The sequence below is a fragment of the Protopterus annectens genome, chromosome 15.part0, assembly GCF_019279795.1.
Source record: "Protopterus annectens isolate FY-2018-M chromosome 15.part0, PAN1.0, whole genome shotgun sequence".
NCBI lineage: Eukaryota > Metazoa > Chordata > Ceratodontiformes > Protopteridae > Protopterus > Protopterus annectens.
Window position 1 is genome coordinate 660,103,148 of NC_056749.1, and position 19,075 is coordinate 660,122,222.

Genomic DNA, 19,075 nt, shown 5'->3' on the forward strand with positions numbered 1-19,075 from the left:
GTACACCAAGGCACTGATGGGCAACATCTCTAAATGAGTGGATGATGTGACATTCACCAAACCATCATTACATGAGCCAACGAGAAACCCTGGCTGACAAGAGAGGTGTACGAATTACTGAAAGCAAAGAATGCAGCCTTCAGGTCTGGAGACAGGGAAGGCCTTAGAACAGCCAGAGCAAATCTGAACAAGGGAGTGAAGGAAGCAAAATGCACCTATGGCAGAAAGATCCAGAGCTACTTCTTTGACCAAAAAGACCCCAGGCGTCTATGGCAGGATATCCAGTCCATAACTGACTACAGACCCCTATCTTCACAATGGGAGGACAACAAAGAATTCCTAAATAAGCTGAATGTCTACTTTGGCAGATTTGAGGAAGGGAACAGAACAGCAAAGAAAATGCACATCGGCCATAATGAGAAGATGCTCACCCTCAACCCAGCTGATGTTCAGAGAGCACTGCATAGAGTTAAACCAAGAAAAGCAGCTGGGCCTGACAACATCTTAGGGTGTATGCTCAGGGACTGCACAGTTCAACTAACAAATGTCCTCACGGATATCTTCAGTAACTCTCTGAGTCAGCAAATAGTTCAAAAATGCTTCAAGGATACAACAATCATTCCATTACCAAAGATGTCTCCACCATCTTGCCTAAATGACTACCACCCTGTAGCTCTCACCTCCACAGTGGTGAAGTGTTTTCAAAGGCTAGTCAAAGACACCATAACATCTGGGCTGCCTGCTGATCTTGACCCTCTGCAGTTTGCTTGCTGAGCAAACTGCTCTATGGCAGATGCCATCTCTTTAGCGATCCATCTATTGCTGGAACACCTTGAGAATAAAACACCTATGCGAGGGTACTATTCATTGACTTCAGCTCTGCTTTTAACACAGTCATCCCTCTTCATCTGGTAATGAAGCTACTCCAACTTGGCATTAACACACCACTTTGTAACTGGATTCTTGACTTTCTCACAGACAGACCTCAGAAAGTGTGCATAGGAAATAACTCCTCAGATAGCATCACTCAACACTGGAGTTCCATAAGGATGTGTACTAAATCCCTTGCTTTTCACCCTGTTAACACATGATTGTACAGCAGGTACAATACAAATCACATCATCAAGTTTGCTGATGACACAACAGTGGGCCTCATCAGAAATGACGATGAAACAGTGTATAGAGATGAGGTGGAACTACTGATTACCTGGTGTGGAAGAAACAACTTAACACTAAATGTGAACAAGACAAAAATTGTAAGGAACATTCTCCCCTCACCATCACCATCAATGGGAAAACAGTTGAAAGTGTCAGAAGCACAAAGTTTCTGGGAGTGCACATTGATGAGGACTTGTCTTGGAACACAAATACAAATGCCATAATCAAAAAAGCGCACCAGAGATTGCACTTTTTAAAAAGGCTGAGGAGAGTGAATCTCCAGTTGACAGTTCTCATTACCTTCTACAGAGGTACGATAGAAAGCATCGTGATGAACAACCTCATAGTATGGTATGGAAGCTGCTCTACCTCTGAGTGAAAATACCTCCAGAGAGTGGTGAAGATAGCCGAGAGGATCATTAAGACCACCTTACCACCTATCCATGACTTGTACTTATCTAGATGTTTCAGCAGGGCCAGAGGAATAATTAAAGACTGCACTCACCATGCTTACAGATTGTTCCTGCATGTTTCATCTGGAAAGGGCTTCCGAAGCATACATTGCAGAACTATGAGATTCAGGGACAGCTTCTTCCCTAATATCATCAGGTTACTGAACTCTGGTAAACCAAACGAATGAGCTGTAGAAAGCACAAGTCCAAGGCTGACAATAAAAAATGTAAATTTAATGAAGTAAGCACACGCTTTCGGAGAACTCAATGGCGCTCCTTCCTCAGACAAAAAAGTTTTACATCTCTGAATAACAACCACATTTTTATACAATCAATTATGCTAATTAAGTGTGTTCAAAATAACAAATCACATAGACCCATAAGGGGGTGTGTTTCTGTTACTAGCACCAGCAAACAGAGAACTTTCGTCCTAAAAGATGCAAGTATAATAAACTAAAATCCTACTGCACCATAATTAAAAACCAACACAAAAAAGATTATTATAATCTTAAATAATCGTCAATCCAATTAACTTCTCATTAAACCTGTAAGCTTAAAACCATAAAATGATAAAAACGATAAAAACATATGTTCAACCTACCCATATTATCTTTTTAAAGACTAATTCTTTAAGATACAACTGATAGACACATGGTCATTCAGACCTGGGTACACATAGGTGGCTGTGCGAATCTGCCAGAAAAGTTCACAGATTTCCAAATGATTTTGCCAAGGACCACCTCTAATGTCACAATCAACCTTATTCACGACTGTAAACTTGAAAAAATGATCAGGGCAATAACCAATATGTCTAGCAAGGGCGTTGTTATAATCGCCTCTAGCTATGGCATATATGTGCTCATAGATGCGCTGCTTGATTTTCCTTTCAGTTTTACCAATATAAAATGCGTTGCATCTTTGACAGCTAGCCGCATAAACAATGCCCCTGGTCTCACAATTAAATTTGCCATTAATTTTATAGACCTGGTCTCTCAGCCTAATCTTAGCATCTATGCACACATGTTTACACTGCTTGCATGACCCACACTTTGTCATGCCTACCTTGTGAACTCTCATAATTTTTGGTTTAACCTCTAACAATGATTTCAAATTTTGCCCTTTCCTAAAGGTAACTTTAGGGCTGTCACCAAACTTGTTAAGTAAATAAGGGTCTTCAATAAGCAAGGACCAATTCTTATTTAGCACTTTGGAAATAGCCAAATGGTCTAAACTAAAGGTACACAAAAATCTAGTAGCAAAAGGGACTGTTTGGTTCTTAAGTGAAACACTGTTCTCTATGTTGTCACCATGTGAGGCAATATTAGTCTGTTTACCTGCATGTTTGTGATGCAATAGCTAGGCATTACATGTGTAAATATCTGTGAAAATACTTTATATGTTGTATGCACATTGAGTTTGGAGACACGGAATTTCATTCAGTTTTTGCACTTGTGTGATTTCTGAATGAGAATAAAATTTACTTTGACTTTGAGGTTGGGGTTCGATGAAGAAAGGTTAGCTGAAGTGAACCTCCGATGAATTAATATAGACCCAGCAGAAACATCTGCTACCCCACAGCACTGTAAAAATGGTGGGTGTTCTTTGTGGCTTTTGAATTGAATGCTCAGTGGCATGGAGTACATGGATATAGAGTACACAATGCTCCTTATGTCATTCATGGCAAAAGTTGCCTCCATAGATGTCTGCAAGGGACAGCATAACTTTCATTCTGTCTCCTGTGTGCCTCCATTGACCTTGAATTCCATGAGTAGGATTTGGTATGTACACAGTGAAGTCAGCTACAAGCCATCACAAGCTAGACTACATAAAATTTTGTTGAAATGGTAACACTGCTCTCTATGAACACACAGAATCGCACCTTGATCATTGGCATTATCCAGGTCATAGGTAAAGGTGCTCCTTGACCCAGCATCATGTATGCCTCATCAGGCTCTATATGCATGATCCCATAGTCCTACTATCTTCCTGTCATCTGTGGCACACAACCTGCCAGTCCAGTCATAGCAATTAACTAGATGATGGAATGGAATTCATGAGAATCAAAAAATGACACACCTCCATTATATACAGAGTTCTGCAGATTTATACCTGCATCTTGCTCTGACATCAAAAAGTTAAAATCATGGACACTGCTAATGACACATCATAGGTTCATAGGTGTGTACTAGGCTAATGGCCCTGGAGCCTTTAGAAAAACAAAAGTATTATTTTAATGATCAGGAATCTGATCTGTAGAACTGAAGGTAAAGATTAACAAAGAATTCAGTAAATGCTTTTGCCATATCCCCTTCACCCCTGTCAAAATGTCCTCTTACATGTTGAGGGAAGGGGGAGTCCAAAATTTAGAGACTCCAGCTACTAATTTATAACAAAATAGTTACTGCTTCATTACCTAAGAAACAGTCATGTTTATTAATTTATGAGAAGACTACACAAGTCCAGCAGACAATATGCAAAGTACTTAAAATGGAAGAGAGAAATAAATTATTGTCAAGTACTAATCTTATATAATCTTACCGGAAGTTAGTCAACATTACATAGAAGAATCCTAAGATATCAGACTCATAAGAACTGCACTCAATCTTTCAATACAGCTTGTAACATGAGCTATTAAAATACTTAAAACATTTTTCCAGTTTTGCTTTCATCATGGCTATTCCCATGCAAGTAATACATTTCTCCTCTATTTTCCAATTTACCTTAATCTGCCTTGCAATTTAGCAGTAAACAATCATGTTCAATTACATCACCAGTGAGTCAAACATAGTACAGCATCATATTTCACTACATCTTCAATATGTGACATACATGATTTATCTTAAACACCCTTACCCCTGCAAAAAATGCAGTCTAACACTTAGTCTATTTGTCATCTGACAACCTCAAGCTGGGACATATTTTATTTCCCCAGTCACCCTTACATGAGAAAAATTCTCATTTTAAAAGATACAAATTCTAAATGAATATCACTCATTGTATTACACATTTAATTGAATTATGCATTTAAAAACTAACATAAACTGATACTTCTGGAGAACTCTCTCTCTATGTTGTATGTCTGTGTGAGGATTGTCTTGGCTTTTAATTTTGCAGCTTTAAATTTCCCTATTTTTGTTTTTTATAATTTGGATAAACTGAAATACTATTTAAGCACCAATTTTATGACTACCTATCGAAAAAACTCCTCTTTCCCTTTTCTAACAGGAAAATACCTGAGAGAGATTACTCTCCTGCAACATACAAGCATTACCCCATCAATATGGCACAGAAGGCAAACACAAAATAAAATGAAGTAATGTTCCCAAAAAACAATTTTTAAAATGTCCCAGAACAATTATACAGACCTCTCCTATTAGCATCTTGCATAACCCTGCCAAAATCTTGTCTAACAACAGCCAGAAGGAACATCATATTCAAGTTCACAACATATATTTTGCATTCCACTACATAACTCACTGACTTGTCAGCAAGGATAACCCCAAAAGCTAACAATAATAAATTAAGATACAAGCATTCCTATAACTCATTCAAATATTTAACCAACGTACCCCACTGAACAACATCTATCAATTAAAATAAAAATATAAATAGGCAAATACTTTTTAAAGACTTAGGGGGTTCCATATGCTTAGTCCATAATTCTGTTAAATAGCCATGCTGCCCCGAGAGTCTTACTGAAACAACCAAAAATATCAACCATAACTATACTAACAAAGAATCAGAATTTCTCATCACTTTCACCTAATCTCCAAGTCAACAAACAATTTATAAAAACATATTTGAAACAACATAATCCAGACAACCTCCCCTAATACTAATACAAACCATGTATCATCATAACTCTCATTGCCACTCCAAAAAGTTATGGCCAGATTAGCCAAGACAGAGGCAATAAACAAGAATGCCAAAGGGTTAAGTACAGCTAATTAAATATATTAACTAAATAATCAGCTACAAACATAAGAAAAATCTTCATTTTTATAAGATAACATATTCTAAAGTTAAAATGTGAAACTACACATAACACTGGCAACACACCCACTCCAATATTCAAACCATCTAATGGGAACCTTAAAGAAAATGCATCTTATGTTGTAACTAGTTTTCTGAACATACTTTTAAAATAATATATAGCCATTTTATCAAACACATTGTCCCTTAGCAAACTCAGTAATGTATTTCAACAAGGAGAGAAATGCATGCAGTTATTACTGCATTGCAGTATACTTATTTATCCACAAGTGTCTTAACCTATACTTACCTAGACTCACTCAACCTTAAACACATCTAACTTAATTACACAAAAGTTTTCCTTAAATTATTTTTAAGTTTACACAGTTTAGAAAATCCTTTCCAGATGTTAAATGCTATTACAATATCTATTATCAATATGAAAAAAAATCACCACATATTACCTTCATATTCATTTATATCTTCATCAGAAATTTGATTAAACCTGCATGAATACTCAACCCACTATTTATTTTATTTTATTTATTTCTAGTCTGATGAATGGGGAGGTCCATTGGGCTCAAAGAGCCCATTTTCAGTGGAGGCCTGGGGAGAAAAGCTCCAATAATACATAGTACAAGCTCCATAATATGAAGTACAATACATAGTGGAAACAGAAACAAACTAAGCAAATTTTACATACAAAATAGCAAAAACTAAACAAAAGTTAAACAGCAGCTTGGAAAAGGATGTAAAGCATATTTACATGTTTAGTGGTTGAGAACAGTAGTACAAGGTTAAATTAATACAGAGGTTTAAATCATCTGAGAATGATATAGAAGTAACATTACCCCGGATGAGTTCTTTATGCATGAATATTAGCATGAGTTAAATTAATACAGAGGTTTAAATTCTCTGAGAGTGGTATAGAGGTAGCATTAGCATGAAGGCAGTACATAGGGTTAATCAACAGTGTGTAAGGAGGAACAAACTTTGTGTGTTATAAAGTATTTATGTATTAAGCAAGTTAGGTATGTGGAGTGCAATTGCATTTCCATTTTTGGGAGAGGTAAGAATGCAGCTGGGTTTTGAAGTGTTCAGAGTTCTCAGAAATTCTTAGAGATAGAGGAAGAAGGATATGAGAAGTTGACCAGTGGGATGGTTTGGTTTATAAACAGAGATTAGATTTTGGTGGGTATATCTTAGAGTTCTGTTTGGGGTGTATAATGTTAAGATGTTTGTTAGTGCTGGGCATATAGTTGGTTTGAAAATAAGCTTGTGAGTGGTGATGAGTTGGCGGTAGTTTGGGAGTTCTAGCCATTGCAGCTGGTGGAGAGGTTTACAGTGGTAAGGTAAGTGGAGTATTTGGAAATGGTGGCGAACTTTGAGATTTTATTGTAACAGGATTCTAGTTTAGAAGAGATGGAGGAAGATAGGTTGGTTAGTAGGGGAACACCATACATTAGTGAAGGTAGTAAAAAGATAGCGGTGAGGGTCTATCTTGTTGAGGGGGAGAGGAAGTGGGAGTTTCTGTACAGCATGCCAAGATTCTGATGGGTTTTCTTTATATTTAGCTGAATATGGGTATTGAATTTTAGGTGTTCGTCAATAGTAACTCCAAGAAGTTTAGCAAAAGGAACAGCTTCTATAGTGGAGTTGGCAAGGCTTGTAATCTTGAAAGAGGTTTTGTCTAGGTGGATAGATTTTGAGGGAGAGAATAGAAGGATCTTTGATTTGTTGGCATTCAAAGAGAGGTGATTTTGGAGCATCCAGTTCTCAGTAGCTGAGAAGGCAGTTTGAGGTTTTTTTTGGAGCTCAGGGAGGTTTGATGCAGAGCAAACTAAAGTTGAGTCATCTGCATATTGTACTATCTTAGTGTTAGGAATAGCTACATGGAAATCAGTAATGAAGATATTGAAGAGCATAGGGCCAAGAATGGATCCCTGGTGTACCCCGGTTGGGGTGGGAAGGAAGGCTGAGGGCCAGTCTTCCATTTTACTGCCTGATATCTGTCAGAAAGGTAGCTGCTGCACCAGGTAATGGTGCTTTGTCAGAGGTGAAGATTGGAAAGGTGGTGAAGAAGGTGGGTATGGGAGACTGTGTCGAAAGCCATGGAGAGGTCAAGGAGGACAGTAGATACAAGTTCTCTGGAGTCACAGGCATGGTTTACAATGTCTAGAAAAGAGAGAAGAGCTGTTATTGTGCTAGGGCCAGGATGGAACCCATGTTGTGTTGGAGTGAGGAGTTGGTTATGTGTAATAAATGTAATGAGCTGGAGGTGGATGCATTTCTCAAGAACTTTTGAAATAGGGGAGAGAATCGCTATGGGTCAGAAGTTGGAGATGTTATTATTTTTGCCTCCTTTATGGAGGGGTAGGATAAAGGCTGCACGCCACAGTTTGGGGACATATGATTCTTGTATGGATCTGTTGATGAGTATGCTAATGGGGGTGGTGATTCTGTCTGCTGCAATTCTTAAAAAGAGTGAGGGGATATTGTCAGGGGCATTGGAGCAAGGCTTAAGCTTAGAGAGAAGTTTATTTGTATATGAGGTGGGATCTGGGAGGTGAGTTTGGGGTGGAAGGTTGGGCAGAGGGTTTGATTTGGGGGGAGTTGGTGTTGTTTGGGAATGTTTTAGTGAGTTGTGCTATAGAGTTAGTAAAGCAGGAGTTGAACAGAGTAGCTATTTCTGGGTCAGATTTACTAGTGCCAGGGCAAGGACTGTTTTTGGTGCCTGGGTTGAGAAGTGAGTTGATGGATTTCCAGAATTGTTTGGGATTAGAGGCGTGGTTAGACTGGAGTTTTATATAGTATGCTTTTTTGTCTTGTATGATATGTTTTTTGGCTAGGTTGCAGAGTTTTTTATATTTAAGAAGAGTGTCAGAGTGCTTATTATGATGGTAGAGTTTCCAAGTCTTGTCCCTTTGTTGCATGAGTGTTTTGGTATCTTTACTAAGCCAAGGGGCGGAATTGTTTTTTATACATTTTATTCTTGGAGGGGCTTGGGACTTGGGAGTTAAGAGTGTCTAAGAAGGTTGAGTTGAAGAATTCAACAGCACCATCCAGAGGTAGAGTTTTTAGAGTGGCCCAATTTATCAGTTTGAGAGAACTGGAAAAAGTTGTAGGGTTAAAGTTGTTGAGATTCTGAGTATGGATATGTTGGTGTAGATGAGGAGAGGAGGGGGTTGCTATATGGATGAAGGCTGGTAAGTGAGCACTGAGTCTGGTAAGGTGCCAGTGTGGGAGACAAGGATCCAGTCCAGTATGGAGCTTGGGGGGTTATTTTTATTAAGTCTGGTTATAGCATTTATGAGTTGAGTGAAATTACATAGCTTGATTGAAATGGTGGGGTTATTGGCAGTAATTTTGTTCTAGGCAATGTTCACATCTCCTAGGATATATGTCTCAAACTTGATATTATATGAGGCCCATAGAATAATTTCCTCAAGTGTGGTAATCTTGTTTCCAGGGGGAGATATAGAGGGCTATAACACAAATGCTTTTCTGGTTATTTAGTTTAAGATTTTCTATGACTAGTTCAGCATTGTTGAACTGTTGAATAGGATTTTGGTAAGGAGTGATGCAGAGTAGGCTAGAGTAGATTAAGGCTACTCCTCCACCCTTCTTTTTTAGGTGGTCTTGTCTAAGTACTTGAAACCTAGGAGGTAGTATTTCAGAGTCTGAAATGTTGGGTTTTAGCCATGTCTCAGAGACAGCTGCTATGTCAGGTTGGGTATGGGATAGCCAAGTGTGGAAGTGGGCTAATCTGTTTCTTAGTCTCTGGGTATTGATGGTCAAGATCTTGAGATATTTAGGGTTGGTAGTATGGATGGTAATGGGGGGAGACAGATTGCTGCTGGTACTAGGTCCTGGGTTGGGGTGTATGTCTCCTGCTAGGCATTGGCAATTAAATGAGAATGAGAGCAGGGGTTTGGATTTGCTCCTAGAGTTTGGCGGGAGGTACAATAGTGCTTTGGGAATATGACATTTCATTGAAGAGGATAGGAGTTTTAGTTTAAAGCACATAAGTGGGTTTGGAAGCACTAGGGAGGATGATATAGTGTGGAAATGAGATGTGGCAGAGTTATGATGTTTGCTAGGGGTGATGGTGGGGTGAAGAGGGGATAGGAAAGAAGGGGTAGTTTGTAAGAGGAATAGGAGGTAGCATTGTATAGGGTATTAGGAGTAGTAAGCTAAGGGAAATGATGAGAATGGTTTGAAGAGACATGGTGTGGTTTAGGTATAATGAAATAGTTGGGGATTAGGTGTTGAGGATGTAATAGGATTATTGGTGACAATGTAGGAGGGAGGAGTATGGAAGTGTATCTAGAGCTTTAAGGATTGGGGATGGGGAGGGGTGAGGGAGGATTGGAGGGGAGGGGATAGTGAGGAGATTAGAGTGGATTGGGTGAGATGGGGACGGGACTTATGGCTAGAATAAGTGTAGGAGCACTAGAGGTGGGTGGGAATTGGGGGTAGGGTAGGGGAGCAGAGTGAGCCCGCAGGACGGACGGAGCGGGTACAGCCAAGGAAAGGGAAGAAGGCAAGACTGTGAAGAACAATCAGTGGTTAGGTAGGTAATCTCAGAGGTAAGGAAAGTATGGAGAATGTAGCACTTGTTTACTGTAGTTGTATGCATCACATGACAAAATTCTCCAGCCAAATTCCTTGTAAGCATAACAGCATATTTAACAGCAAACAGTTTATGTAGTAAAAGCAGGCATAACTTCAGTTAGTCCCTTAGACGATTATGAGCATAATAGCATATGTAACGGTAAACAGTTTCTATAGTAAAAGCAATCACTACATCAGTTAGAGTCCTAGACTACATAAAGTTAGCTAAGTACTTCAGTTGGAAAACATAAACATACCTGTTAAATCAAGTGCACCACAAACATTTGAGAAGAGCTTAAACACTTGCAGGCACTTACTTGCAGGTGTGCACACTGAAAAGGGTCTGGGGAAGCTTCCTCACTACAAGCAGGCCAAAAGATAACTTTTAAAATGGCACCGCTCAAGGAGATCCACTAATATAGACTAATTAATGTGCATGGGGGAGGAGGTAGATACAAAATGGGGGAAGGTATAACCAGAAAAAGCAGGTACAGATGCAGGTAGAGACTAGTAATAATATCCTCAATGTGCTTATGAAAAGCAATCAAACCTTTAGTGGCAGGTCCTGATAATAGTACACTATAGTCTAGAAAAGCCTAGCCTGAGATGATTAAATGTATTTCTAAAATATTTACTGTAACATCTATAAAACATATAATCCTCTTCCATCATGAATATCATTTTAATTGCTAACACAACAACTTATAACACTTACATCTTCATATGCAAGAACTATGTATTATTATTTCCTATCAGTGTTTCATTATTCAGGTTAATAAGAAATAAAAAATATCTTACCACAAATGATTGTTAGCAACATAAACATCTCCTGGCATTAAATTTCATTATATAACTAACATTCTTTCAAATGTTCATAGATTCATAGGTTAGTACTAAGCTAACTGCCCTTGCGAGCCATTTTATGCCTAGCCAATTATCCTTTGTGAGACTCAAACCCTGCACCTTGTGTTTGTAAGGCAAACACTTTAACCTTTAGGCCACCCTCCCAACCCTTTTTGCACTATTAATATCATACCACAAATGTCCATAGAAAAGAAACAAATCTAGAAACCAAGGTCAAGTTGCCTCAGTACCCCAGTCTTTCTTTTACATCAATTATTCCCCTCACATACTTCATACCTTCAGTATTATGTGTTATCATAAACACATTGAAAAATATAAACACACATTATAAATACACACACCTAAATAATATCCATCCCATTTGTCAACCTCTTTATTTCAATAAGGAATTCCCATAAACAGTTTACAAAAAGTCAAACATCAGTCAAATGTTTACAAATCCTGTTGTCCAGGAGCCTCATTCTGGTAAACTATTAGGGGAAAACAGTGTAGCATTCCACCTAGGATTGGGAGGGTGGCCTAATGGTTAAGGTGTTTGCCTTACAAACAAAAGGTGCAGGGTTTGACTCTCACAAGGGATAATTGGATAGGCTTAAAATGGCTCACAAGGGCAATTAGCCTAGTACTAACCTATGAACCTATGAACCTCATATTCTGAAACATAAACATGGAAAATTCATTCTCTGATGCAATTTTCGTTACTTACATGATATTCACTTTCCAAATCCACTGAACACAGTTGCACCACAACCCTCACAGATAACCTTGCACCATGTTTCTCAAGCTCAGAGTTCAATGCATATGGTAAACCTCTTATCTAAGCCATTATGAACTGAGAATTCATAAACATGTTTATTCCTGTCAGGGAAAAAATGCATTTTAAGCAATGCAGGTGATGACTGTTGATATTTCATTAGTCATTTAAGGAAATTTTAATAATACATGTAAGCAAAAATTTCTGCCATTTGATAGCTTCTGAGAAAAATCATCATTGACAAACTGGTCATTTTTCAACTGTGCAAATGTTGGTGTTGTGAAGTCATTTTTTTTAAATTTGCTACCTCTCTGTCATTCTTCAAAAACATGTTGAAGAGTTGCCTCAATTCATATCACAATATTTAATACTATTCCCAATGTATTTTGAATGAATTCTCACAGCCTTTTTCTTTTTGATATCTTCATATTTGGATGAGATTACATCTGTTTAGTCAACCACCCTTTCTAGCTCCTCCTCTGTTATCATGCTCTTTTATATTTTTCCCAATTTTCATAATCAGTGTAAATTAATGATAATTAACCAAGTCAGAAAAATGAAATGTGTCTCACAAATACTATCTGAGCAACTGGAGGAATGAGCCCATCAAGCACTGAAGCTCTCCCTAGAGTTCTCTCTGCAGTTTTGATGGCAAAATAGAAGAGTGGGTCACCAATCTAAACTCAGACAAGACAGCTTATGTTATCCTGCTTACACATTTGTATCAGTTTGGAATCCTTGTTGTTTTGTGGATTTTTACTGGTATCCTACCAGTCTTGGCTTCTTGTTTGTTGTTATTGGATTTCTATGGAGTTGGATTCCTTGCTGAACATTCCCAGGGTCTTTCGAGAAGACTTAACAGTTACTACTAATGCCACCGCTACCCCATCGGTTCCTGGTGGTTCTGGAATTCTGGGTGTATCGGGTATGGTTTTGCAGAAAACTATGGACAATTTCGTTGTCCATGGTTCTTCAGTTCCTTTTTCTCAAGCTGCTTTTCATGTTTCAAATGTGCCACCTAATTCATCTGGTTATCAGGTCCCACCTGCATCTATTCATTCTATCGGAATGACTGATGTTTCAAAAACTGCTCAACCATTATTAAATGGTGAGTCTACCTCTGCTAACTTCACTTTAAAATTCATGGACGATAGAAAGCAGAGATATAATAATCCATTTGGGGACACTGGTGGAAATTCTCATGGTTCATTTTCCCAGGAGATACAGGATAATGTGGATAGTTTTGAAAAAATGATTTTCCGAGAAACTCGTTGTCATTTTAATCTTTTGGGATTAGTTAGATACACAGAACTGAATATTGCCCCTTGAGGACTAAGGACTTTTAAAAGCCTAGCAACTCTCTTTGATATAGCGGACAATACTGATTTAATGTTTAAAGATCGCTGGTTAGCTGCGGCACATACTTGTGCCATGGAATGGGTCAATATTCTGGTAGAAAGGGAAAAGGTATTGCATATGAAGTTAAAAAATGAACTTAATGAGATGCATATGCAATTATTGAATCAAGTAGGTGATTCTAAGATTAATGACATTTTCAAAAATTTGAAAGAGAAACTAAATAAGTTTGAAAATGAACAAGTTCATCTCAAGTTACATAAAATCAAATGAGATATTCGTGATTACGGAAATGGGCGGGCTTTTCTTTGGAGAAGTCAACAAAGTTTCCATTCAGGACAGATGGGGAAAAGAAATAACAAAAAACAATTGCCTGTCTCTTTTGCTTCCTCCGATGGTATAGGTTTTACCACTGATTCGGAGGGTGAAGTACATGACTTTCCCCTGTTGCTCGTTGCACAAGAACCTGAAGTCCATCAACAGCATTTTCGCCAGAATGAAGAAAACACCAAAAGAGGAAATAAGAAAAAAGGAATTGGTTTCAATTCTGCAGCGGGTGAAGGACAATCTAAACAAACATATAAATGGCGTAGATGGAACTGAATTGAGTAGTGCTGAAACTTATTCTACATCTGTAAATGTTTCAAATGATGTTAATTTATCTGGATGTGCTTTAACGGATGAGCAGATTGCTGTTCTCCGTTTGGGTTTAAAATTTGTACCTACTGTTACACCTAGGCTCTATTTAATTAAACAAGAAATTTTTAAATTAGTTAGAAAATTGCATTTGAAATGTTTTTTTTTGCACAAGGGGATGAGCAGTTGAATAAACATAGTTTTGAATGTAGTTTTGAAACTGATAGCAATGATGATAGTTTCTTTTCTTGCTTATCGGATGGCTTTGATATTTCAACTTCTCCTAATGATTATTCTTTGTTAAATACCACTGGTATTGATTTTTGGAGCAAATTTATACCTCCCTACATTAATAATACCGTAATACATTTTTCAGAAATGGTGAATTTTTCTGTACAATAACTTGTTGATACATGTGATAATAGTGCTTGGCGATACAATTTGACTAAAAATGAATGTTTTGCTTTAAAAAGTCTTATGAGCAGGAGTGATTTAATTATTAAGCCTTCTGATAAAGGCAACAAAATTGTATTGCTTCATTACACTCAATACTATAATATGTGCATGCAACATTTAAATGATGTTTCAACTTATGAAGTATATGAAATTGCTAGATATTTGAATGCCATGAATGATTTTACATTATTAATTGAAAAGGGTGTACGTTTGGGGTATTTTCCTCGAAAAGATCTTGACACCAAATTTAATTTGGAAAATTGTAAGTTAGCTACTTTTTATTGTCTTCCTAAACTACACAAAAATTTTACAAATCCTCATGGACGCCCTATTGTTTCTGCTGTTAATTATTTTTTACAGAACATAGGTATTGTGATACATGGTTATTTGTTACCTTATGTAGAAAGGACTGAGTCCTATATAAAAGATTCTTTTGATTTTATTGAGAAAATATCCAATATATTTTGGACGGAGAATATGTTTTGGGTTACCATGGATGTGGTTAGTTTATATACGAACATTAGACATAGTGGTGGAGTACGAGTTTTACATCACTTTCTTGGAGATAGTCCCACTTCACATTACATTATTGATTTAACTCATTTTTGCCTATTAAATTTTTTTTTTTTAGTTTCAATGAGGGGGTTTATCATCAATTAAAGGGCACGGCCATGGGGGCACCATTTGCCCCCATGTATGCCAACCTTTTTATGGCCAAATTTGAGTTGGATTATATTTATACTAATACATTTGTACAACAACATGTTTTGTTTTATTTTCGATACATTGATGATTTGATTTTTTATGTAAAGGGGGACTAAATAAAGTATCAACTTTTTTTACTGAAATAAAAGACAATACATCTAACATAAAATTTGATGGTTTACAATGTGGAACTGAAGTTAATTTCTTGGATATTCATTTATCAGGAGGGAAAGATGGTCATGTTACTACCACAATTCATCATAAACTTTTAGATGGCAAACAATATTTATTTGGGACTAGTTGCCATCTGTCCCATACATTGAAATCTCTACCTTATGGGGAAATTATTAGGTTATCTAGGCTTTGCAATGATAATGCAGATCTAGAGAAATAAATTAATCAATTATTATATATGTTTTTGCAGCGGGGTTACAGTAAAAACTTAATTTGCAAATCAGTTGATAAATTAATACAGTTAAATTTGAATAAAAAAAATGATAGCGGAAACAAAATTACAGAAGTTAATAATTTTACTTTAAGGGCTGAAGTACCAAAGAAGACTAATAAAGAACAAAAAATCTTTTTTGTGACAACTTTTAATGTATTAAGTGTTGAGATTTGGGACCTTATTAAATATTATTGGAAATTCTTGTTACGAGATGAATTTTTACATAAATTAATTTCTGATGTTCCCTACATAGCTTATAAGAGAGGACAGAATCTGGGGGATAAATTAGTTAAAGCATATTATGTCTCTCCAGTGATGAGACCTGCCCTTTCTTTATCAACTTATGGCACTATACCATGTTATAATTGCAATGTGTGTTCTTTTATTAGACTTAATTTTTCCAGGATTAATGGAAGAATATTTAGACCACATAGTTGTTTTACGTGCCACACAGTAGGTGTGATTTATTGTCTTAAGTGTCCTTGCGACTCTTTCTATATTGGGGAAATGAAAAGAAAATTTAGAATTAGGTTGCAGGAACATATCCGAGACATTAAAAGGGGAACCTTAGAAAGTCCTTTAGCATTGCACTTTATAGAAAAACATAATGGAAATGTTAATTTATTGCAAGCAACTATTCTTGAACAAGTATTTATTAAGATGGGGGATGAGAGATTACTTAAAAGCATTTTGCTCTATAAAGAAACTGTATTTATACTGAAATTTAATACATTGTCACTGATGGGCTTAAACAGAGAAGTTAATTGAAGGAGTTTACTTTAAATTTCATGCTATTTAGTTTTTATTGTGTCTTTGATTGTATTTAATTGAATAATTATTTAATGTATATATATATATATATATATATATATATATATATATATATATATATATATATATATATATATGAGTGTGTTTTCATTAAATTTGTACTTGTTGAAGGCTGTTGTGGCCGAGGCGCTAAGACAGAATAAATTCATTTTTATCAGTTTGGAATCCTTGTTGTTTTGAAGACAGCTTATGTTATCCTGCATACACAGAATCTGCCATCAGGTGCTGCTATGAGTGCATAAAATATCACTCACTTGACTGTCTTGCCATATGGAGCAATAATCTGTTAGACTGTCGTTTATGTTTAGCCTTACTTCCTTTTCAGAGTTTAGAAATTTGGCTGCCCATCTTTTTCCAGTAACAGCTAACACTAACATTTTGTGTTACCAAAGTCTATTTTAAACATTGAAAAATAAAAATGTTTAAAGACACTTTTTTCATTTTCTTTGTATTTACCAATGATGGACACTGTGCACCTACTCACTGCACTTATGGGGTAAGACCATGGCCACAGTGTGGATATAATTAGTCTTAACATCACAAAAGATATATGTATGTGACTGGGTACCTATCAAACCATCGACAACTTAAAATAACGAAACTGACTCCACCGACAACTAAATTAACCGACAGCGCAAAAACGGACGTTTACAAGGTAAGGGGTGTAAATTCGCTACTCAAGCCTACCGTGGTGTGCATGACACTGCCACCCTTCCTAAACCATGGTAGGCTTGAGTAGCGAATTTACACCCCTTACCTTGTAAACGTCTGTTTTTGCGCTGTCGGTTAATTCAGTTGTCGGTGGAGTCAGTTTCGTTATTTTAAATTGTCGATGGTTTGATAGGTACCCATGTGCCTGTATGTGTGTAGTCAACTCCATGCTACCAACAAAGGAAAATATAAATAGCTGAACCACAACGAAAAATAAAGTAACTCATCTAAAGTAAATTAATTCAGTTACTTTACTTAAACAATCTAAAAACAACTTTCACTACTCCAAGCAAACTTATACTTCCCTAATAATCCCAGTGCAATAATCCTAACAAGCGAATAGAAAAATAAAAATGTAAAAACATATTAACTGCTCTAGCATTGTATGCTTGCACCTTATTCTCTATAAACACTAGATCTGATGTCACATAAACATTGAAAAATGGAGAAGTATTACAAACAAGAAATTCGAGTTTCTCTTTTCTCTGAGTTCTATGACCTCACAACTCAGTAGAGCATCTTTAAGAAAGCAAGTTCCAATGTGTTGTATCAACATGCTAGAATGATTGAACTGAAGTGACATTTTGAGATCGGAAAAAGTTGCATAATCACCAGAAATGTTTCTAACATTTATTTATTTATTTTCATTTGGTAACCGGGTAGTGTCTGACTGGGCTATAAAAAAGCCAGTTTTCAGCAGAGACCCAGGGAGAAAAGGTCCCAAAAAGTTTACAATATTTATACTAAGATATACTAGTTACAGTATCAAAAAGATTAGTATGACAGTTTAAAAATAATAATAAAAATAATAAAATTCAGTGTTAAAACAAGTTAATGTAAGATGAGAAAGTCACACATCAAACCAAAAATGTCAAGAATGATATCAGCAACAACACTAGAGATTAAACAATACTTAAGAACATAGAAAACACTGTAGGTGGGAAGTGTGTTTGCATAGCCAGGGATAGTACAGGAGCATAGCCAATGAATGAAGAAATAGTTTGTAAGTTGCTGTTTAAAACTATGGGTATTTGGGATAGATAGTAAATACTGGGGAAAGGAATTCCAAGTTTTGGTTATGGAGTAGCTGTATAAAGAATAACCATGAGTATTGTAGGATTTGGTGACATTGAGTAAGATTTTATCAGCAGACCTGAGGGAGGTAAGGTTGGAATAAGGTTGTACGAGGTTAGCTGGGCAATAGTTGGGGTTATAAATAATGGAGTGTGCTACTATTAGTTGGTTTAGGGCTAGTAAGTTTGGGAGTTCAATACAGTTTAGTTTTTAGAGGGTTATACAATGGTGTGTTCTATGAGGAAGGTTAGTGGCAAAATTGGCGATTTTATTATAAGAAGCTTCTAGGCTTTTCGTATCATATTTATGAAGGTTTGTGAACAATAGAGAAGGGTGGAAAGTAGGTGAGTTCTGGCAGTAGCAATTCTAGCATGGTTAGACAGATATGGTTAGCCCCTAATTTTATATGAACTTTTTTGATTGTTAAAGCCATATGTCTGTCAAATTTTAGGTTACAGTCTAGGGTAACACTAAGGAACTTATTATGTTCAACAGGTTCAATCTTTGTACCATTAGTGGCGAAGATAGAGAGATGCATTTGTTGGTTTTTCTTGGAAGGACAGGAAAAAATCATAAGTTTAGTCTTGTTTGGATTTAGGGTCAGTTGGTGGTCTGAGAGGTATTTTTCAATACTATTAAGGGCAGTTTGAGATTTTACTTGGAGTTCATTAATGGGGGGGGGGGCAGAACAAATAATGGAAGCATCGTTAGTATATTGTATGATAGAGGCAGGTGATGCAGCATTATGGAGATCATTGGTAAAGATAATAAAGAGAAGTGGCCCTAAGACAGAGCCTTGTGGAATGCTGACAGTGATAGGCAAAAGGGGTGATAATTTATATTCTCATAAGGTGGCTTGTTTAAAGCTGGAGAGGTAGCTATGGAACCACTGGAGTGTACTGGCACTGACGTTGAGAGCCGCAAGCTTATTTAAGAGTATTTGATGGGATACAGTGTCAAAGACTTTTGACATATCAAGGAAGGTGGCAGAAACAATGTGTTTTTTTTCTTTTTGAGTAGGTTTACAGTATTGGTGAAACTTAC